The sequence below is a fragment of the Phoca vitulina genome, unplaced genomic scaffold (genome assembly GCF_004348235.1).
Source record: "Phoca vitulina isolate PV1807 unplaced genomic scaffold, GSC_HSeal_1.0 scaffold6, whole genome shotgun sequence".
Classification (NCBI taxonomy): Eukaryota; Metazoa; Chordata; class Mammalia; order Carnivora; family Phocidae; genus Phoca; species Phoca vitulina.
In genome coordinates this window covers 52,949,325-52,973,025 of record NW_022589709.1, presented here as the reverse complement: position 1 = coordinate 52,973,025, position 23,701 = coordinate 52,949,325, and the positions used below count along the sequence as shown (strand labels likewise).

The window sequence follows — 23,701 nt, the reverse complement described above, 5'->3', positions numbered from 1 at the left end:
GCCCAAATACACCCAGCCCCTCTCGGCCACCCCACTCAAAGCACAAGAAGTCATGGGTTCTCCCCCATGAGATGGTGCGGTGGACCCCATGCTGCCCCCACTCTCACGGGTAGGACGCGGGCAGTCTCAGCCTCTTTGTGACACCCTACCAAGGCCAGCCGAGAATGGGGTGATCTCAGGGGTGGGCCCTGGTGACTGGTCCCACACACCTGGTCGCACCCCAGCCACCCTACTTGTGAGCAGTCGGACCCATGGCAGGGCCTCCCACCAGCTGGGCAGCGCGCCTCCTCCACCTCGCGTCCACCCCCATTCTGCCTCCTGGGGGGCAGGTGGGAAACAAGTCCCTGAGGACAGGCCGAGCGCCCCCAGAGCAACAGGTACTGTGTATAGATGAGGGAGCAGAGCCTAGACAGGCCCTTCATTCCTCTCCCATAGGCTCTAACGGGCCATGCCTAGGGGAAATTCCCAAGGACACTGCCGTTTCTGTGTGGACAACCCCTGGCAGAAAGGAAACTTTGGAAGGTTCCAACTTGACGCTTCTGGACTCTGGGCTGTTTTTCCTTATCCTCATCTTTCCCACACAAGAAAAGGGGATGCTGGGCCAGCTCTGAAGATTTGGCCTGATTGCGGTGTAAAAGGGTTTATTCCCAACTGCGGGAACGCCAATGGTGCTGGAGGGGCTGAGGAAAAAGAGGATGGAACTGTTTATGGTTCGGGAAAACCCAGAGGGCAGCAACAATCAAGATTAGACTGCGCAGCTGTGCTGCAGAGACGGGCGGGCAGGAGGGGGACCTGCCTTGCCAGCCACCATGATCCAGGGGTTTAAAATTTTTACAGACATTTGTCTTTATTCCACAAAGTAGCTTCAGGGAGAGGAAGAGTGAGAGTTTAGTAGGTCTATCCTTGCCAATCTTTATTTCCTCCTCGCAAACCACCCCCGCTGCTGCCCATCATGCCGAGAAGAGCCGCCCGGTGTCGGCTGGGGCCAAGCGATGGTTCATGAGAAGCAGCTGGAGCGCTGGCCCCAGCTGACGCTCGCTTCACGTAAAGAACCTTGGGAGGTATTTAAAGGGGGAGCCAATGGGCCGAGTACCGGGCCAACGGCGGGGTGGGCTGGGCGTGCTGTGGTGGGAGGAGCGGCTGGAGGGAGGGGAGCGCAAGTCAGGCAGAGCTCTGAAAACAAGCAAATTCGGCCTGGAAGAGTGGTGAAGGAAAGGGCCAAAGCACACAAGCGAGAGAAAGTGAAGAGCCTGCCCTCAGAGGAGGGACGAAGTGGGGGGGGGGGGGAGGAGGAAGAGCAGGTGATGGGGAGAGGAAGATAAGGGCTAGAAACGAGCAAGAGAAAAAACAGATAAAGGCTTGGGAGGAGAGGAATTACAAAGGTGACCAGAGGAACACGTGAGGAAGGGAGAAATCCCCAAATGATAAATGGCTGAGCCCTATGAAAGGCTTTTCTCGTGCAAGTTAAAACTAAAACTCCCTGTCTAAAACGTGGAATCCCACGTTGACTAAGTTCCTACTGCGACCCCCAAAACAGGGCCGGTCTGCACCACCCTGAAAGCGAGCACTGCCTTAAGCTGTGCCCCTAGAGGCCTTGAGTGCCTCACTTCGTTCCTGGCCTGGGCCCCAAAACCTCAGGGCCCTGCACCCTGTCTGCGTTAGAATTTCCAGGGAAACTTGTTAAGAGCACCCATGCCCGGGCTCCTGCTTGGGGCCGTTTAATCCGACTCGGGGAACGGCCGCAGGCAGGGTTTAAAAGCGCCCCCAGGTGATTCTAATGTGTGGGTCGTCGCAGTCTAAAATGAGGAAGAGCACTTGGAACGGTTAGCTCTAGGAAGGTACAGGGGGCTTCCTGGCCTTCACAGATAATCTTGTTCGAAGGGAAAATGCGCTGAGCTCTTAGCTCCAGCTGTCAAGCCCCCAGCAGCCCCCACCCACACGCTACAAAGCTTAGTGGGGGGGGAACCCCACTAGCAGGCCATTCAGTCCCGTGGGGGAAACCTTTCATAACTTGTTCACAAGTTAGGGGCTTTCATTCGAGTTGGGCTCAAGCTGAGCAGAAAGGGGAGAAGAAAACGTCAACAGTAACAGAGGGAAGGAGCCCGATAAGAAATGGCAGGGTCTTCTAGTTAAGACACATGCCTGGAAACGAAGCTGAAATGTGGCTTAACAATTCCATACTCGGAAACCTGCCGAACCAAAATGTCAGGAAAGCTCGTTCTTGAAGCTGCGTTAACATGTGTCAGAGCCGCCAGACAGACGGAGATCATCCCAACCAAGCAAATCCCACCATTTCTCCCGGGGAAGCAGGCAGGGGCCCGAGCGTGCGCGCTAAGTTCGGCAACCTGGGTGTACCGCCCCCGCCGGGGGATTTCTCGGGAACCTTCTGGGGCCCGCGGGCCCCCTAGTGCAGGGGTAGGTCCCCATCCTACTTCTTTACGGACCTCTCGGAGATAGGTGCCTGGGAAGCAGGATGCTGCTTGTGAAAAACACCCGGGGAGACCGTTGGCAGCAACACAAAGCTTCGTGCAATCCTTAAAGCCAACAAGACAGAACAGGCCAGAGGGTACAGCCAAAAACCTGTTGTTTTTTCACCTCTTCTAGCGTCGCACAACAAGTCAATCAAATAATGGAGTTCCACAAGCAACAGCTGAGGGAGGATTCGGTCCGTGGAGCCAGCGTTTGGGGAGTGAGGGGGGAAGGAGGAAGGGAGGAGCGAAGCGGGTGTCTTGAATTCCCTTCCAACGAGACTCTCAGTCGGTAGACGGGGGCCCTGGGGTCCTGGTGCCCGGGCTGATGAGCCACTGGGACTGCACAAAACACTCCGGCGTCCTCGGAGCGGTTTTTCCCACTGAGAGTGGCTAGTCGATAACGGGCAACTGGTGTGGAGGCTTGCGCATGGGTCTCCCTCCCTCTTACTCCATTAGGAACAGAATAGCACTCTGATGCCTAAATTCCTTTGTGAGCCAGGCTCTGCAGTTACCAGGATTGGAGACCTTAGTAAGGCAGCCCAATACGGGGGGTGGTTTAATAGAGGGATGTGGGGGAGCAGGGAAGGTGGTACTCAGCCAGGGTACAATTGGGACACGGCTCAGGACACAGGGTAGCTCCAGGGATCTGGTCGTCTTGTCCCTCTCAGTACAGGCTGCTGTTCCCATCACGGTCACTCCACCACGCCCTGTTCTGCTTCTATAGCTTCTGCAGTGACCTCAGCCATTGACCTCATGCCTTGCACCTACTCACGGATTCTGTTCCTTGTGGCATCTGCTTGTCCCCTCTGTGCCCCTTGGTTTCTGTATAACTCTAGAATCTTGCATTCAAGGAGTCACGCTAAGATAGAGGGGCTGATAGGTCGGTTATGACTACCCCGTATGGAGGTTTCGTACCCGGCAGAAATCTCACTGGCCTCTTGCTTGGCTGCCTTTGGGTCAGGCGCCGTCCTCTGGTCCATACTGCTGAAGCCAGGGTAGAAGGGGGTATTGGGCAAAGCATAGCAACCTACCTACGCATGAGGAGTTCCCTGCAGCTTTGTCAGAAGGGGGCTCTGGGTAAGCAAAAATACCTTGTCCAGGATAATCTCTGCCTACTCTACTACTCAACATTTTTCTCATAAAAGTATGCTATGAATGCTCCTGCACAATACACCAAAACTAGTGCGAGCAAAGCACACAGAAAAGTAAGGCAGAACTATAAAAAGTCCAATAACTTCCTGATACCAAATACCAATGACTCTGGATTCACATACTACATATGGTTGAAAATCACTGGTGAGGCTGACTCAGGTGCAAAGGAAAGAAAAATAGGCTCTTAGTCACAGCTAACAGTTACCAAGTGCTGGCCCTGGGTCCACCTCTGTACTAAGAGCTCCGCTAGAATTCACTACGATACTCTCGGGACCTCCTGCCAGCTCTATGGGGCAGTATCACACCTGTTTGCTGGCTGACCCCATAGCCCTCCCAACCCCTTCTTTAACCACTGCCACAGAAGCTGAAAAAGACTTTGCCAACTTCTCTCACAGATGAGGGGCTTTGTGGCCCTGTCCTGGCCAATGAAATATAAGGAGAAATCATTTGGGAACTTTTGGGGAAGTTTTTATTCCTTTTGGAGAAAAGGAGGAAGCAGTCCTGAAACATGGACCTTTCCTCCACGAATACAATTTTTTTCCCTAAATCCTGCCACCACCCTCCACTTGTACCCCCACCCCTGCTTCCTATTATGAATGAAACCGCTATCTGGAGAGACCTCTGCTGTCTTGCAGAGGCAATAAACATGAAGGGAAAATTAAGGATGGCGAAGTTGTTAGGAAAAGCCAGGGTCCCTGAGAAGTCTGAGATCCTGAATCAATACCAGCTGCATATCCAAACTGATACAGGAGGTTATTACTATTCCCATCTTGCAGATAAAGAAACTGAGGCACAGAGTAAGTAACAGTCTAAGATCTTAGCTGTAAAATGGCTGTCAGGATTCAAAACCAAGCCTGCTGATTCCGGATTCCTAGTCCTAATGACAGAGGACTCTCCAGCCAGAAGAAATCTTAAAATTGAGAAGACCATGTTTGGAAGAACCCTTAAGGACTCTATTGTTCAATTCCCTTTAATTTTTTTAAAGACTTATTTGAGCAAGGGGAGGGCGGGAGGGGGCGGGGCGGTGAGAGTCTTAAGCAGACTCTGCTGAGTGTGGAGCCTGACATGGGGCCCCATCTCACGACCCTGAGATGAGACCTGAGCCAAAACCAAGAGTTGGGTGCTTAACCGACTGCACCACCCAGGAGCCCCCCTTTTAATAAAAGTCCATAGTGGTTAAATGCTGGGCCCAAGTCCCGTTGGCTTCCCCGTCCTGCAGTATTAGGACTGAATCCTGACTCACCATACAGGGTTCTTGACATTAACTTAGGCTTTGCAGTGCCCCATGCTTTCTCTCCTGAGAAAAACCATAGACTACACATCCTGTATGGAACCATGGTGGTTTCTACGTTGCCTTAGCTAAGGATTTAGCCTCTTGACTCCATGTGGACCTTTGACACTACAGAAACCAGGACAGCCGTAAAGAGGATAGCCTTACATGTCAGAACACGACCATGTTGACCACATTACACTTCAGTGTATTTAGATTATATTAATCCAAGATATTTTATACCAGAAAGGTACCTGAGAAGGACCATTATTAGTGGCTTTTGCAATATTCACTCTGAAAGTCTGTGGCACAGTCCCTCAGGGAGAACAGTATTGCCTGGAAAAGCAATGACAGACCCCCCTGCCCGAGGCAGTTTCTATTAAGTTGCTTAAAAAAAAACAAAACTCCAATTTCCTCAGGATCTCAAGAAAATGAAGAGTTCTGTTTACACGTAGATTTCCCATCTTTCCAAGGGGTGTTGGGCATGATGGAGACGTGGGTTTTGAAAACCAACTCCAAGAATCATTTTCTGCACTCTGGCTTCTTTTCAAACATCTAACTTTCCCAGAAAACTGCCATCATCCTGTGATGCATTTCTGGAGATTTGGCTGAACTTGTCTGTTCACATTATCCAGCTGTTCAGTGCCTGTGGTTTTCACCAATGGTCGTTACATTTGATCATTCCCTCCTTGCCCCTAAACCTTCTGGCGGTGCTCAAGAAAAATGTAAAATGCAACTGGTACTGAGAGCCTTGCAAACTTAGCAAAGTTTAGGAGAAGAAAATGTCTTTGTTTGAAATAATATGGAAAGGTAGGAAATCCGAAGAACCATGTGTTCATTTATTCCAATATTCAGTGAGCATTCACTGTTGAGCTCTGTGCTTAAAACTCTGATGCATTATCCTATTTCACAAGGTCTCAAATGTATGCGTTAAGCACTAATATTCCACTCATTGATCAGGAAACTAAGGCTTAGCTAGATTAACCTATAATCTAAAGAGCAGATAGTACACACACATGCACATATAAACTCCAACAATGCAGGATTATATTTTATGATCCAGATGTCTGGGCTCAGAGAAAAGACTGCATTTTAATGAGGGGCTAGAAGATGTCTAGAAGATGGATAAAATTGCAGCTAAACAAATCTAAGAAGCAATGATATAGGAGGTCAAGGCAGAAAAATACAGAACACATTTGGAAATCGTGAGCCATCCAGGTTAATAAGAGCAAAAGGCACAGGAGTAAAGGTGTTGGGGTTGGTCAAATAGATTGAGCACAGGTCATGGAGAACCTAGAATGTCAAGCTACATCTGGAAAGAGGAGCCACTTTGCCGCTTTGGGAAGCCAAGAAACTCCCAGTCTGACCTCAAGTAAAGTGTACTTAATAGTAATTTGAAGGCTGGGAAAGGGGAGAGACTGGGGGCTGGGAGCCCAGGAACCACAGAACACTATGGCAAATAGTGAAGATCCAAACCACCCATGGTGGAGACGGTGGGGATGGAATGATGACCCTGCTGGCAAGAAAAATGGTAAATGCTAAGCCGGCGGGGATGAGTCTGGAATGATTGTGCTGCAGAGTGCTGCCAACACACTTGCGGTGTGTCTAGGAGGCAATATTGAGCAAAAAATTGCGATGTGAAGAATTTCCAGGTTAAAAGGATCCCTGGCTAGCAGTCCCTGCCTTGACCTCTTCCCGACATCCTGCTCAACAGACCTAGGACTACACCTGTTGAATGAAACTCAAAAAGCACCCCAAAATGAAAAACGAATTGCCAAAATGTGCAAAGAATCTCCAGGCCCCAGTGTGGCTGAGGGTAGATGAGAAACGAGGAGTGGCCAGGCTGTGGTTGCTCCCCTCAAGCGGAGAAGCTCACACACGGCCAGGAAAGTGAGGTGGGCCCTGGTCCTTTCCTCCTGTCTGCCCTTTCTCATAGGCCCAGGTCCATGCCAAAAGGACAACTGGGTGACCGTCCCCCCTCCTGTGCAGGTGGCTCATTCTAAGGTGCCCAAGTGAAACACCAATCGTCCCCTCCCCATCTTGTCCTCATTCCCTAATTCCATCCCGCCCAAATTTCGATCCCATCTGTGGACTGAGAACAATGAGCGGGGAGTTGACGATCTATCCTGCTGCTTTGTATCCCAGGGGATGGAGCCCTGACACGGAAGTTAGATTTTGCCCAGTCTTTCTTGCTAATGGAACAGCACTGCAGGCTGAAGTTGTACATTTCACAAAGCCCCTTAGTTTCAGAGTGTTGGAGAAACCGAGCAGCACCGTGAGAAGATCCCATTTCTGTACAGCAGGGCCACAAAAATCTATTGGCAAACCCTAAATCCAGAGGGAACTTATCTAAGGATTAGTAAACAATAACCTCAACAGGAGGCCTAGGAAAAACGGGCCAAAGCTCAAGAGAACAGTACCCTAAAGATGCAGAAGATGAACATGCCTTTGAAAATGATTCACTACTAACAAAATATGAAATGCTTTATATCTCTAGTAGGATCTGAGAATGCCTGGCCTCCTAGAAACCGGAGCAGAAAGCCCAACAGCTCAACTGTGAGAGCATGAGGGGATGAAAAGGCAACTGGAAGGGGCGTAGAGAGGCCACAGACCCAGAGGCAGGGAGCCAGGAGAGCTGGAGGCTGCGATTAAAATGGGACACCCAAAGTCCTCACTGAAGCCCATGAACTAGACCCTGGGAAATAGAACTGATAACATGTAGAAAGAACTTGGAAAGCTCTCCCAGAAAACGGGGGGAAAAGGCATGGGTGGAAGGGGGAGGCAAGTGTTCGTATTTTGAGGCCAAAAAATGGGTATGTTAAGACAAGAGATGGGATGTGCAGAGGGTGAAGAATTCGATCCACAAATAAGAGGCCGCCGCCCGCACCGCAGCATGGAAGCCGGGAGCACACGTCCAACTTGGAGGCTGCAAATGCAAACCTCTCCTGTAGGTAATCTCCATTTCTGTGTGTCGGGCTTGTGGTCTCTACAATGGGGGTTGAAAACCGTAAGGCAGAGTTTTTAGGAGTCAAAGGAGATTCTGCTTGTCTTGCCACCTGGCTTCAATGCCAGTACCTAATAAATGCTTAGTACCATTTACTAAGAATATTATTCTTATTCTCACTATAAATCGCTCCTGCAAATTGATAAGTGACCGAAGATCTGAAGAGTGAATCCATGAAAGAACTACAAATAGCATATAAGCATGCAAAAAATGTCCACCTTATTAGGAATCAAACCCAAATTAAAGCAAAATCTTCTCTAATCACATATTAGCTGTGGTTCTTTAACGATCCTGCTCTGCAATGCTCTGCATTGCTAAAGATGCCCTGAAAGCCCTCCCCTCCTTGCTGGTGGCACTCCAAATTGGTTCAACCTTACAGTTGATATTTACAGATCAAAAAGATGAGAAGGGTTTATATGCTTGGTATGGACTCAACTGTGTGTTCCCCCACCAAGGTTCACATGTTGAAGCCCCACCCCCCACCCCTCCGTGTGGCTGTATTTGGAGACCAGGCCTATGAGGAGTTGACGAAGGTATAAGGGTGGGGCCCTAATCCAATAGGATGGTGTCCTTATAAGAAGAGGAAGAGGTATGTCATGTGAGGACACATCGAAAACCCCACCATCTACAAGCAAGAGTGCTCCCACCAGAAACTGATTCAATCAGCACTTTGATCTGGGATTTCCTGCCTCCGGAAGTGAGAAAATACAGTTCTGTTGTTTAAACCTCCCAATCCAAGGTATTTTATCAGGGCAGCCCTCCTAGATTCCTTTAAGCAGAATTTCCATTTATAGGAGTCTATTGTAAGGAAATCAGTGAGGTTGACAATCTGTGGATGCGTCCTACAGCCTTACTGGAGTAGTTAAAAACAACCTAAATACCTAACAGAAGAATCTTTAGAAAAATGCAAAATATTTTGCAACTGTTAAGACCAGGATTTTAAGCCTATGTAATGATGTAGGAAAATCATTCATACACATATAAAAGCAGTAAAGAAAACAATACCTGTCTGATCTTTTGTCAAATTGTGTATTTTTCAAGTATATACTCACAGAAAAACCAGTGAGAGGATATACCCCAAAAAGATTAACAGTGATATTCTTTCTGAAGGTGGTATTAAAGTAGGTATGGAGTTTTCTAAATTTCCAACAATCTTGTATTTTTGCAATCAAAGAATTAAATTTAAAAAATGTGAATCTTCTGACATTAGCTTAGAATACCCTTTAAAGAAAGCCTTGTTTGTTCATGTTGTGCTTGTTTCCTGGAAATATCAGCCATTCACCTGCATTCAGAAAATAATAAAAATCTGGGGCGCCTGGGTGGCTCAGTTGTTAAGCGTCTGCCTTTGGCTCAGGTCATGATTCCAGGGTCCTGGGATCGAGCCCCACATGGGGCTCCCCTGCTTCTCCCTCTCACCCGTTTGTGTTCCTGTTTCTGCTGTCAAATACATAAAATCTTAAAGAAATTGTCACTACAGGATGCTGGCATTGTTGCTTTGTTAGTAACTCGTGAGTTTTCTTTCAGCCACCATCCCCAAACAAATGCGTGGTTTCCATCCAGGGGTTCTGTGATAGAACCTAACAATTCTGGCTTTTTGTCTTTAAGATGCATCAGTGCAAAATCATGCCAGACTCCTTAGAATTTCAAATGTTGAAAAAAGTAAACTTTAAAATATACCCAACATGAAAAATGTTTTGTGGAAGAAGAAACTTGCTCCGTACTGTTGAACAGTCAAACGGTGCAGGCTAGAAGGAAGACTTTCATATAGAACCAAGAATTCCTTAAAAATTAGCAGTTCTATGCAAAGTAGGGAGTCCTCCATCAATAGCAATGTGAACAGCAAACAGAAGACCACTTGTCTAGAAAAAGGAAATAGAAAAGTAATTACGTTAAATATGAACCAAACAAAGCTGGACTGGATAACATTTCGGGCAAAATAACCATCTAACCTGTGGTCTAAACTGAGCAAAAAGGGGCAATCCTAATAATGGCTCTTAGACAATGGGCATCTTAATGTACGGTCATTCTGCTCTTGGGTTTCTTCTAACTCTTAAGCACTAAGTGAAATTTTACATTAATAAACCTTAAGTCTTTAATCCATGTTTCAAGGGCTAACCTCTTCCAATGTCTACATTTTAATGGCTTAATGGCTTAATGTAATTGTCAGGCATTCTGGTGTGTAACAACCTTTCTCTGAAAGGCTGGGGGTGGGGATGGGAGGTAGAAAGGCTAAATTTCCCCAGTAATTGGCCCTGGGAGAAAAAGCAGAGTTAATTGGAAGCCTACATGGCACTGGCAACCCCAGAATTATTGAGTTGCAGTTAGCATACCTAGATGATTACTACTTGGATATCTCAGTGTTTCCTAAGCATAGCTGGAATGTGTGGCTCTGATTTGTTTTCCAGCTGGAAATGTTACAGAAACAGGAAAACTGCTTTGGTGTGTCTTGTTGTATCCTGCCTCTGTTTGGCAGGAGCTCTGGTCTGACAGTCCTGTACATCACTTCAACTGTGCTCTGGGCTCAACAAAGGTAATTTAGAATGAGTATCAGCAGCACCCCTAGAATCTCCCCAGCAACAGACAAGCCCGCTCACAAGCTGATGCCATGCGGTTTATTGTCTATCATGACTACAGGGTCTTTAGCTGGAAAGGTGTGAGAAGAGGCACAAGGTAGGCTGTTCTTAGATCCCCACTGATGTCCTGTGATTTTTAAGAGTTCCTGCCTCTTCTGAAGATCCCTGTTGGCCAACCAAAAGTACCATTGGGCTAAGTCCTCCTATTTCTATAATTTCCCCCATGGGAATGCAGAAGTGTTGTAGTCTAGAAGTAAGACAGGAATCTGAGTTATCAAAAACGTTTACATTTCTACTATCAGACTATAAATTTTCCCAGGGCAGAAATTCTTATCTTTTTGTGTGTCCTCAGGGCTTGGCAAAGAATAAGTGCTCGATACATGTTAGGGGGAAAATGGTGATGTGGTGGTAGTGATAGTAATAATTGTAATGGCTACTTAAGGGAGGTTATTGTTTGTCATTAACAGAAAGGGGAGGGCTTCCAAGAGGAGTCAGGTGAAATTTGAGGGGGGAGTAAGTCCAGCAATAACCCAGAGATGCTATCAAAAGCAGGCCAAGCTGGGACTGCACAGCAATACTAGTGAGCAGGTGGGAAGTCCTGTGCCCGTGGTGGGGAGGGGGAGAATCTAGAGAGTAGAGTAAGGCTCTGAAGTAGAGATTGAACAGAGCTGAAGACCAGTCCTACCTGTTTGCAAATTCTGCCTGAAGCTTGGGAAAATCAGAGGGAACAAAGGTGATCCCCTACCTGAGCCAAGAACTAGGTCAAATTTCTAAAAACCAGGAAGATGAGCTCTTTCCAGAAAGGCGTGTATGTCAATTAACCAGCTTTAATTGCAAGGAAAGAGTAAGTCCTTGGACATTCTTACTAAGTGCTGGCAATTGGGAAGCAGGGAAGAATAAAATATACAATCGGTCTAAAAACTAAGGCTGGTATCTTCTATCTTTGCACATTTTAAGAAAGCCAGCACATCCTCTGGGTGGTTGTGTCAATCCGGCCTCAAGCGCCTCATCCGTCAAAAGTAGAGAAACTACCCTGTTCTTACACATGAGCTAAAACTGAGATGTTCCACAGTCACCCTTGACCAGTTAAACCAGCCTTCTCTCTGAAGCTTTCAAAATGTCAGCAAGTAAGAAAGCAACACCAAAAGTTCCTGAATGAAGCCAAACGATCGGTGGAGGAGCAACATCCATCCCTGAACTCCCCCGCAAGAGCTGAGCTGAGGAGCAGCAGTATCCAGAGTGGAGCGTTAGGGTAGGTGCATGTGGCAAAGCCGAAGGTGCCCTTCCCAGGTTCCTGGAAGCACCGCTTCATGCAACTCAAAGTAGCCAGATACTTCTGGAACCTGAGTGCCACTGGCAAACTAGTACAAAGCTCCAGAAATAGGTCATGGATAGGCTCCTTTTTAGCAAATGCTGTGGATGATCCAGAAACCCCAAAAGACAAGGTAGGAATAGCCTGTCATGACATGCTGTTGCAAACAGATGCTGTTCTGACAAACTGAGGAACGAGCTACACATGAGTGTCTACTTAGGAAAGCTCTGTGTACCTCCTACATGGGCCACAGATGGAACCATCTTTATGAACAACAGGTAATGAGCACCATTTTAATACTTCTCCGGTAGAAAGCACTGTAGTGGGAGTCGGGAGATTTTTGGCTCTAGTACCTACCCACTTTGCCACCAACTTGCCGTATGACTCTGGTTACTTTTCTCTTAATTTACACGCCCACATCAATAAAATAATCACACCTTCCTTTCCAGTTCCAATTAAGTCTTCCACACAGGAGTAGTCAAGTATTGAATGAGCTAACACCTGTGAAAATTGTGGCCAAAGGAAAGAATTCAAATGGAAGGCATTGTTACAACTTATCTAAAGGCAGTTTTGTAGGATAAAAACTAAATAATGGTGTCATATGCTCAAAGAAGCAAAACAAAATCCTTTTTAATGTTTCTAGACAGAACTTCAAACTGTTTTAAACAATGCCTACTACCATGAAAAGAGCCTGCCAACTTGTCTTCAAAACAATCCTATTTACTTTCTCTGAATCTCAGGCAGCAAGGCTGGAACTGATGAGTCCCTTTACTCTGGGGTTCCCATCCCTACCTTCCCTCCCCAGTGCTGCAAACAGAAGTGGGTAAGCGTAACTGCTGGCAAATGAATGGACAGAAGAAGTGCCAGATTCTGGTAGGCAGCTCCATCCTCTCACCAAGCCCCACCCCCAAGCCCAGAATCCGACATTTCTGTAACTTGCTTTGTGAAGCAGTATCAAGACCTCAAACACCATTTTTAAATGCAGTACTGTCTTCCTGTGATCTTCAACATTTTTACTCATTTCTCATCCTCTTCCATAATTGAGTAGTAAGGAAAAAACGTATAAACATTCATGCCTCAATGGGTCTGAAAAAAATCCGTTCCACAAAGGTATGTAGGCAGCATGCATATAAGCACAACCAGAGAGTGGGGATACAAAGCTATAGGCATTAGAAGAACTTGAATGTGTGCGTTCTGCCTCTACAAAGACCAGCTGCTCCAAGCCATCCATTGGTTGGCATAACTTGCACTGACTCCCTGGCACAAACATTTTAGCTCTAAAAATTTCCCTTGGTTATATCTTTAGGCTTTATCACCTATTTAAAAGATCAGGAATCCAATCACCTGAAACTGAACTCTGCAAATTTGAAACTAACCAATATCGTTTTTTAAAAGCTCTCAGGAAAATAAAATGGATTAGGCAGGAAAATTTTGTAAATGGAAAATATTGCATATACAGAGTCTGAAGCAATCCAGGACATTTTAAACCAGAAAGCAGATGGAATAAGCAATAGAAATTAGTGTAACTGTATTTTGCCAAATACAAAATGACTCTAACTCCAAACAGAACTTTTTCTCCCCGACTTGTTGATTGCATATGTATTTGTTTTTAATCACCACTGGGCAGAATTCGGTGAGATGTTTGGAGTTAGTCATGGAATCTAAAGGTCTAGGGGACACCAAGTCTGGCCAAACCACCCATGGAATATCAAACTAAGAAAACAAAATACATGCAAAGTATTTGTGTTGGAAATAATACACATGCATATGTTTTATAAGTCAATTAAAAACTATGCATGTGGCAGTTTTTAGGAACTGCCTTGCAAAGACCAGGTATATTAACACTGAAAAGAAGGGAAAAACTTCATGAGCAGTGCTTCCTGGCCTTGGCCCTCTCAACATGACTTCCATCTTGGACATCTTGGCAGCTTCCCAATGGAAGAGTCTTAGCCTCTGGGTGTTAAATCAGAGCTGATCTTAATCCTGATTCGGTCCACTCTAGGCTGTCAAGCCAGGCTCAGGAACACTGGTCAAAATTACCCTGACTGGAGTAAATCAACTCCGTCACAGTAGAGCAAACTAACCAGGTAATTTATGAAGGAATGAGGGATTGACAAATTTTTCACTGCAATGCAGAGAATCTGATTACTTCTCAATGAATATGCCCCTTCTCCAAATTCCTGCCAAGGTGCCCAGGCCTGGAGCCATTTTTTTGAGCGTGGGCTAGGATTTGACCTGCAGCTATCATCAACCAGGGTAGCCTCAAGGGAATAGTGCTACAGTAAAGTTGCACAGATGACTCCCCAGGCCACCAACCAGCAAGGCTTCTATTTGGACAAGGAATCTTGCTCAATGTCCTGAACGATGACTGGCTCAGGTTGTCAAAACCCAAGTCTTTAATGACAAGCCACTTGAGAGTCTGGATGATAACAGAATGAAGATTTCCCCTGCACATGCAGTCTGTCTTCCCAACCACATAATACAGAGTAGCATAGAACTGTATATTCATGATAAAATGGACAAGCTCTACAAGGTGTTTGCTGCATTCTTATTTTTCTTTGACATCCAAGACCTCCATACTCTTATCTCTGCCACAAAGCCCTCTCCATACTCCCTGTCCAGTCTCTGATCTCCTGTCAGCTGCTGCTATCCGGTAGAAAACCTCAGGAAGCAATCAGCATCTGGAAATGTGTTAATTTTGCATGAAAGTAGGGGATGGGAGCAGAAATTAGAGGCTGCAAGCTGGAGACCCCTGCTCATTACAGCATTTAACATATAACATGATACAGCACAAGTGAGGGAGGAGGTGCAAAGATCCACTGGAGTGACCAGAGAAGGTGCTCTCCACCCCAGACTCAAAGACAGCAGGCACTATTGGAGGGAATTGGGAGAGACGAGCCAGGGAAATGAAACTAAATGAACTCAAATGCCGAAGGGCACGTGCCTTGATAGCACAGGGAAGATGAGAGGGATCAGAATCTCCAATCCCTGCAAGAGCAAAGCTTCAGTCCTCCTTCATCCCTGGACAGCTCTGGAAAAAGGATAGAAGGGCTATTCTTTGGGAATCCCAGGAAGGATATGTGGAAAGACAGCAATGCCAATACAATATCCGTGTGTGCAAGCCCTCAGTTCTGTGCCACGCGAATGCAAAGATGTGGACTCCCTTCCATTCATAAACCAAAATCTAGTGAACTGGAACCATTTCTGAATGTCACTGAGGATTCCTACTCAGCACAGTGGCCAGAGTTTGCCCTGTACCTCTGCCCATCGATGTTCCACCAGCTCCTTTGCAGCTGCTTCCAGAATCGGGGGGGGGGGGGTACAATCTGCCACCGGAAGCTTCCAGAAAGCCGGGCAGCTTTGACACTGCAGATGGCTTCTCTTTCCAGGATTATTCCCACCACAACAAACCTGTACACTTCCAGGAGGGGCAAGTGTAAGCACTATCCTAGAAATCAGCAGTAGCCTGACATAGGGACTAACCCTACCCCTGAAGATTTGTAAACCACATTTCCCGCGAAGTTTCTGAGGTGGGGAAAGAAAAGTGGGTGGGATTGCAGAGAGCCAAACAACAGCGTTCGCTTACCTCAGAGGACAGTTGAGAGAAATGGCTAATAAAAATTATTACAAATCACTACACACACACAAAGTGCTTTATAATCACTAATACTTTAATCCCATATTGCTTGTTTGGTAGGCTTGAAGCTTAAGTGCAAGTTGAACTGAAAGAGTGAGCGAAGCAAACTGCACTTTCTGTCATTTCCTAGTTTCCAGCAAAGACAAAAAAAAAAAAAAAAACCCAAGAAGTCCATTTTTAAATTGCTGCTTATGTAACAGGAGCCTGTGAACTGCACCAGAATTTAATTGAAAGAAAAGTAACTGTAGGGGAATTGCTTGGAGAGCTGCCAGAAGGGTTTTAACAGCTGGAAGTTGAAAAGTGATTAATTTTGACAGCAATAAAAGCCTCATGTTCATACATAATTATGCTTAGATTTGTGGACTGCTGGAATTTTTTTATACACTATTAACCTTTTGCTGTCCAAATTGCAATTTAGATACTCAGCTTAAAAATAGGGACTCATTTAAAGTAATACTTGATTTCCATGGCTTTGACTCATCTCAACACAAGGAAGACGGGGGAGAAAGTGTAGAATAACTGGGGTAGGTTCAAACACTCTTCCCAGTATTTTTAGAACTTAATGGAAACAAAGTCTTCCCATTTTACTGTATGCAGGAACAATCACAAAGGGTTCAAGAAAAAGGCATTCAGAGCAAAGAAAAAATGAGATTGAAGTGGTGGTCCGTTGTCAGCTCTATGATTCAGATACATTCCTGGCAATAGAGACGAATCTGTAAGCCGACACAATAATGCTACATTCAAAACTACTGCATAGATCAAGAAAGTAATGAATTAAACTGAGCTCTAGAACTGGCAGTGCTGGTAATTAGATCTAAAAGCCTAGACAAGTCCCTTCATTTTTCTCTAGCTTCTCTGTTCCCCACATAGGAAGAGAGGGATAGAGTAGATGCTCTAGAAGACCTAAAACCTAAAATCTAATTATTTTAAATCTCCAGCTTTAGGATTAGCCACCTTCTGAAGTTTTCCTTGTAGTCACCTTTTCTGTTCTTGTACCACCAGTTTGATTAGAGAAAGTGAAACTTTGGTAATATATTTTCCAATTAATTGGAAATAACTAGTATTTAATAGTAATTATAGTAGTTTCCAAGGCATGATTCTAAGGATTTCATAAAGTAGTATATCTTAATCCTCACAACCGCTCTATTAGGCAGGTCCTACAGTTCTAGTACTATTATCTCGTTTTACAGAAACTGACAATAAAGAGGTTACATGACTTCCCAAAGTCAATTGTTACCTAGTGGGAAAGCCAAGATTGGTGAGCTCTAATGTCCCGTTGTTCCCAAGCAAATACATATTATTGAGGATACAGTTAATTTGTGGTATTAATGGTGAAATGGAAAGAGCAATTAACCTGAACTCAAAAGAAATTAATTTGGTTTTATCTCCTTCATTTCTGCAGTTATTTTGGACACTCTACCAATTTCTGCATTCCAACCTCCTTCATTGTAAAGGGCAGGAGTTGTCTAAATCAGTGTTTCTCGAGGCGTGGTACAGGGGACCAGCAGGAGCAACCTCACCTGGGAACTTGTTAGCAATGCAAATTCCTGGGCCCCACCCCAGACTTAGCCTTCACCTTCGTTCTGACATGCCTTCCGAGTGATCCCAGTGGCCACTAAAGTTTGAGAACAATTGGCCAAAGGGATCATTAAATTACCTTCTGATTCTGACCTTCTATGACTCTATTTATGAATGTCCGATTTCAGGTCGTTGGATTTAAAACTGAGGTGGCTTTACTGTATTTAAATTCTTCTTCCCTGATTCATTAGACACTTGGGCCTCTGTTGCCAGGGGATGGGATACCTAATGTTGGCTCACTGGAAGGATTGTTTCCTGAGTCATCATGAGAGCATTATGAAATTAGAAGGCAGAAGGGAGTCATGAATCTAAATGGAATGTTATTGTGAATGTTTTGTTACTTCAAGCAAAAGTATAAGATTGAAGTCCACACTCAGAGCCTCAGCATAATCGGAGTTTTGAATCCAAAGGCAAGCACCACATGGGGGCTTCATGCACCCTTGTTGCTGCCTGAGGCAAATGACATCCAAGCTGTGATTAGCAGCTGGAGGAGTTGGCCTATGGTTGCTCCCATATTACCAACTGCCAAAACCCTGAACTACCTTTCTCCTTTGAGTTAGAAAGGCAGCAATTCCAGAGAAAATGTTGGATTTACCTCTTAATGCTCTTTTACCATAGGATGACTTAGCAGATAAGCACCACTCACTATGAGTCAGAAGCCTGGACACCCCATAAGAGACAATCCAAGTGTATTCATGAGCACCGAATTCAAATGGGTCTTTGCCTTGTTCTTTTCAAGTACCAACCTGCTCATCAGAAATGGCATGGAAAGACCTCTGAGTTTTGGTCAACCAAGATATGATTGTCCAATGCCTCATGCTTAATAAACCCACCTGTAAAAGCAGAACATCAGATCTCCTGTACTGATGTACAAGACTAAAAACAGGAGAGCAAAGACGGTCTCCCTGCTTCCTTTGCAATTCTCATGACATCTCATTAACATAAGTTGTTGATGAATCCTTTTAAAAGCTCTAACCAGAAGAAACAAGAGTGCAAAATCTTTCAGAATTAAATTTCTGGGGGAGAAAAAAACTTAGAAATGAATACCACATTGAGGAAAAAAAGGTGGCCACGTAAATATAAACTTGTTCAAAACTATAGCTATAAAACAGGCTCTGCTATTTAGAACAGATTAAGTCTAAGACTTGTGGAATAACTCTGCTTTTTTGTTTTATGAGAGTGGAAAATCCCCAACATTCATTCTAGACCATCCCAGAGAATAACGATTTTACATTTGGCCATAATAATTATGAGAAGAGCTGAAAAAAAAAAAATTACAAACCATTTCTCAAACACCTCTTTAAGTTTACTTAATGTGTTATCGGATTTTGCATTCTTTTATTAAAAATCTAGGCACAATTTTCTGACTCTGGACACCTATGTATTGATCCCACAAAGTCAAGCTGCTGTTTTGTTCTGGACTACACTGCACAATTTGAAGTAGGCACTATTCTATTTTACAAATAGAGAAACTGAGGTACAGAAGGTTTCACCCAGACAAAGTTACAAAACTAGCACATAGAGCTTGAATCCAGGCAATCTGGCTCCAGAGTTCATACTCCTGGATAATCAAGTCACTCTGGTTTTATTTATTCCATGTACCACTTAAGAATGCTTTTGGTGGTGTAACCAAAAACCAAACTTAGCATAGCCTTAAAACCTAGGAATTCATTTTTCTTAAGAGCAAGTATGGAGATAAGCAATTGTGAGAGGGGCTCATTTGCTCCCAATGCCCTCAGGGACCCAGGCACTGTTTTGTTGATCCATCATCTTAGCATCCTCATACTTACATTTCATGGTCCTCACTCTTTAAGGCATCACCTCCCCATCATGGGGAAGTAGAAGGGGTAGGAGAAAAACATCCTCTTAGGAGACTGTCTTTTCATTCGGAAAACTGAGCTTCAGTAGACTTCCCCTTACATCTTACTAGTCAAAACAGGATCACTCGCCACCCTTCAACCAAAGGCCAAGCAAAAGGAGATTATTGTGACTGGTTTTACTAATCATGATTTATATTTTGGGGCTGGGGAAGGGGCTGAACCAATGGGTCTCTAGCTAGCTCCTGTATAAACTGGCCTTCCTTCAGGGCAGAAGGAGTGATCCAGAAGGGGGATGAGTGCTGCATGACCACAAACCCTGCCGGCCATACTCTCCTACTTCGGAGTTGTGGTTGCTCCTCATTGTTTAATACTTATTTGGCCTGTGGGAAGGCACTCCTCCAAGAAATGGGGATAACAATAAAAGACATGAGATCTGTATAATTATCAGTTACTTAAAGCCTTCGCTTGAGAGAGCCAATCTCCTTGGATTTTAAATAGAAGTGAAAAAATTTAAATCCTATATAGCTGAGTTGGCAAATGGCTGCCAATAGAATCCAAGAGGGCTTAACCTCGCTATGAATACACAGCAGGTCGGAGAGAACAAGCCCCAAGGTACCATTCATAGACTATAAAACTACAGACAGGGCAAGGCGTGTGTATGTACTTAAAAACTGAGTACATATTCAGTATTTTTGATGTATTCAGCACACAGTCGGTTCACACCCACGTGTTTGTCTTTCCTGCCACCAGGTATAGATAGGATCAGGCAACCCTAATGACTCACACCTCCCTGGCCCCTGCCCATACCAGCCCCCGAAAATGCCCCTGTTCTGTGTGTGTGGTGGTGCCAGGGGGGTTCTCACACGTGCATACAGACAGGCTCCATTCCTTTGGGGGTGCCCCCTGCTCAGATCGCCAGCCCTGGGACCTCCACGGGGCTGCATCTCAGCCTGAAGCCAAGCAGCAGGGAAGCAGCTCTCTCTCTCTCCTCCTTCCTTGACCCCACTGTTGAAGGGTTTAGAAAAAGTACTGCTTGGAGCTTCTCTCCTGGAACCCAAACATATATCCAGAGGGCTGGGCTGGGCACAGACTCAAGTGATAGTGACTGTGATAAACTCACAATCTTTTCTCTTCCCCAAACATTATAGCTTGTTATTGCATCATATCATCTTGTCTGGCTCTTTCTTCCCTTAGGACAGCTGACTAATTATCTCTGTTCTACGAATTCATTCTTAGGAAATAACCAGACCCGTGGCCAAATATATGCGTAAGGAATCAATTACAGAGTTCTTTATAATGGTAAAGGAAAAAAATCTTAATTTATCAGTAGGAGACTGGTTAAATTATAGTGCATTCATTTTTAAGAATAATATGCATCCATTTAAAATGATGAGGTAGATCTACATTTATTAACATGGGAAGATGTCCATGATATATTGTTGAACTGGGAAAAAGTATGATCTCATTTTTGTAAAAATATAAATCAGCACATGCTTGTGAATGTATGTGCTTTCATGCATGCACACACTCACATGAAGAAAATACAAGTTATCTTTGGATGGCAAGATAAGGGTATTTTTACTGTCTTTACATCTTAACAGCATGAATGTTTTTACAAAAAGCATGAACTGCTTTCACAATCATAAAATCCATACTCATTTTGAAAAAATTTTTTTAATAAAACAGGCTTTAGTAATGTGTTCTTTAGAGTGAGATTGTAGACAGGGCGTAAAATCTCTACCTAGTGATAGTATTGAATAAAAGGAGGGTCTGATCACTTGAAATTCCTGGGTACTGTGGAAGAAAAAGAACCTTGACAAAAGATTAGTACTGTATGTCTCCCCAAAAACATGCCACACTGGCCAGCACTATGGTACCCCCAACATCGCTGCTCCTGGAAGCCTTAGAAATGGAGATTTCTGAAAGAAAAGAGCGCATGGGGCAAAGCAAACAAGGCTGGTGTGTTTTGTGGTTGCCTCTTTATAGCCTTGCCCTACTTTTTCAATTGGCTGTTTATCTTTTTCTAATCGATCTATAAAAGCTGGAAGTTTAACACCTGGCATTTATGTTACATTTTTTTCTCCATTTGTTTGCCTTTCAAGTTTTTCGTGTGTAATCTTATACCATACGGAACTTCTCATTGTGTGATCAACTGTAACAATCCTTTCTTTTATGATTCTTGGCTTTGATATCACGCTTGGAAATGCCTTTTCTACCCCAAAGACATCCAAAATATTCACCCATATTTTATTTCACCTATAAATTTTTTTTTTAAGAGGAGGGGAGGAGTAGAGGGAGAGGGGGAGAGAGAATCCCAAGCAGGCTCCAAGCCCAGCATGGAGCCCAATGTGGGGCTCAATCTCACAACCCGGAGACCATGACCTGAGCCAAAATCAAGAGTCTGGTGCTCAACCGACTGAGCCACCCAGGCACCCCAAAATTTTCATCTTTTAAATTTGAATTAATCAGAACTTATTTTTGTGTGAGACATGTATAAGGTGGTGATATAGTTTGCCCCAATGGGTTGGTCATTTTCCCCAATAGCATTTATAAACTATTCAGCCTTTCCCCAGTGATTAGAAATAAAATGTTTCTCCTATAATAAAACAAATGCACAAGGGCTTACACCTACTTATCCTTGGGTCTGTTCTGGACTTCTGTTCCATCATCTGCCTGCTTATTTGTAAACTACTGTTATATAATTACAATTATTATAGTTTTAAGATGTTTAATTTTCTAATAAGACAAAGCCTCCCTTTTTTGAAAGTATATTAACTTCTCCGAAGTGATGGTGGTTCTGAAAAATTTACAATTTTGTCAAAATCTGAATGTTTCCATTAAGATTTTTATTGAAATAAAATTTAACGGATTAAAGAAGAACTTAATATTTTCAGTGGGAAGGCTTCTTTTTAGTTTCCCATTATGATTTTATAGAAGATTCATATTGTTCCTGGATATTTCCTGGTAGGTTTTTGAAAAGTGGATTTTCTTTCCCTCCCCCCACGTCGGGTCACAGGCACCGTAATGGAATCTCCTTATCAGATTTACAGTTGTAAGACAGGTTTTCATATTTACAGCTCCCAGGCAAAGCTCCACTTCCCACAGACTTTACCTCGGTCTTCTTGAGGTGGCACCTTCCTCTGACCTCCACTATCTGATGACCCAATTAGTCACTCTAATTCCCAGCATGCTCTGCTCCCAGGTTTCTTTCTTCCCAAAAAATGCCTACTTCATACCCTGTAACTCTATTACTCCTCTTTCACTACGCAACAACCACAAACAGCAACTTAAAGCAACATTTGTTCACAGCTTCCACGGGTTGGGAGTCTGGGCCTGGCTTACCTGTGTCCTGTGCTCAGGGTCTCACGGGGCTGGAATCAGGCAGTCAGTGGGCTGCATTTCTTGATCTCGGGGCCCTCTTCCAAGCTCACAGCGTTGTGGGCTGCACTGGGCTCGGAGTAGCTGTGGGACGGAGGCCCGGCTTTCTCGCTGGTTGTCCGCTGGGGGCTGCTCTGCAGGTCCTTGCTGGTGGCCCCTCTCAGGCTTTCCCACAACATGGCGACTTCTTTTCAAGGCCGCAGGAGACCCTCCCTCTGTACTGTCATCACTGGGGTGACATCCATCACCTTCACCGTTCTCTGTTGGCTAGAAGTCAGTCAGGGGTACTGCTTACACTCAAGGGGACAGGATTGTTCAAGAGTGACTTTTTGGGGGTCACCGTAGAGTGTGTCTTCCACAGGTCTCGGACCATTGCCAACATGCCGTTATTTCCTGGGCACTTCATTTCTGAAATGTGGGATGTTGGCCTAAATTATAACAAGGTGGAAACCTAAGTGGGGAGAAGAAGCAGAGGGACAGGTGGTGGTGGGAGAAGGAGAGGGAGAAACAGAAAGAGGCCCTGTGCTTCCTTCCTGGCACTGGGAAGCCTTCTGTTTGGTAGAGGCCCTGGGGCTCCCCACCATGGAGGCAAAGTAGGCCTATGACCTAAGCGAAAAGTGGTACTGCTTATTCTTGGTCGTCTCTATCTGCCTGGTAATTATCTTCAGTTCCTTCAAAATTCTGGAATTTGGTGGTTCCAATGTTATCTTTTCAGTATTTTTTTTTTTTCATGTCCTTGTATATATGTTAGTACAAAGTTGGGGAAAACTGCCAGCTTCATGGCTGCTTTGAACCAGACCTCTCCGCCAAGCCAATTTCCAGGAGGCATCCACTTCTGTCGTCTTGAGACGGCATTGCTGCCTGGTTTCTGGCCCTTACAGAGCAGGTGCAAGGTTGAATGCAACCCACTTGATAGGAAGCTTCTTGGATCCACTGTGATGCCATAGGGAAACCAGAGAGGGAGCTAGTCTATGCCTCAGGACGTTGTGGCTATCAGAAGAATGTCGGCATTACTGGTGGCCATTTTGTCCTCACGATAACCTACTGAAGGTTTAATGGAAGAGGGAAGAGAGGCTTTGACTAGACCAATAACTTCCCACAATAACGGAGCGTGGATTCGAATTCCACTTTGCCTGACTCCAAAGCTGCTTCTGTCATGTCATGCTCTCTGGGTGGGGGAACATCTGAAATATTTAGAGGCATTTAATAACACATTTTCCCCATTCTTAATTCAGGGTAACCTCACAATCCTAATGTAGTAATCGACTGTAACTTTCTGCAATTGGTTTTTCATAATGAAAATGGATGAAGTTCTCATTTCTATAATTATACCCCAACACCTTTACCCTGCAAATTGTAAAGCCTCAAAAACAAAGCGAGTAAAGTCCATTAAGGAATTGGATAGTGGTTCTCACACTTGGGGTTTCTATTCAGCCACAACTTTAGGACCTTGTCTTGCATCTCCCTGAAACAAGCCCAGTCACAGGTAGACCACCCCCCTCCCTT

The 23,701-nt window shown here is 44.8% G+C and overlaps 1 long non-coding RNA gene across 1 annotated transcript in view; it reads right to left on the bottom strand.

Annotated features, from left to right (window-relative positions):
• Window positions 1-23,458, bottom strand: part of LOC116632328 — a 41,863-nt gene extending 18,405 nt beyond the window's left edge. Inside the window, exon 1 of the long non-coding RNA XR_004299397.1 lies at window positions 22,160-23,458. This is a non-coding gene — a long non-coding RNA (uncharacterized LOC116632328). The remainder of the gene's footprint in view (window positions 1-22,159) is intronic.
• Between the last annotated feature and the right edge of the window lie 243 nt (window positions 23,459-23,701).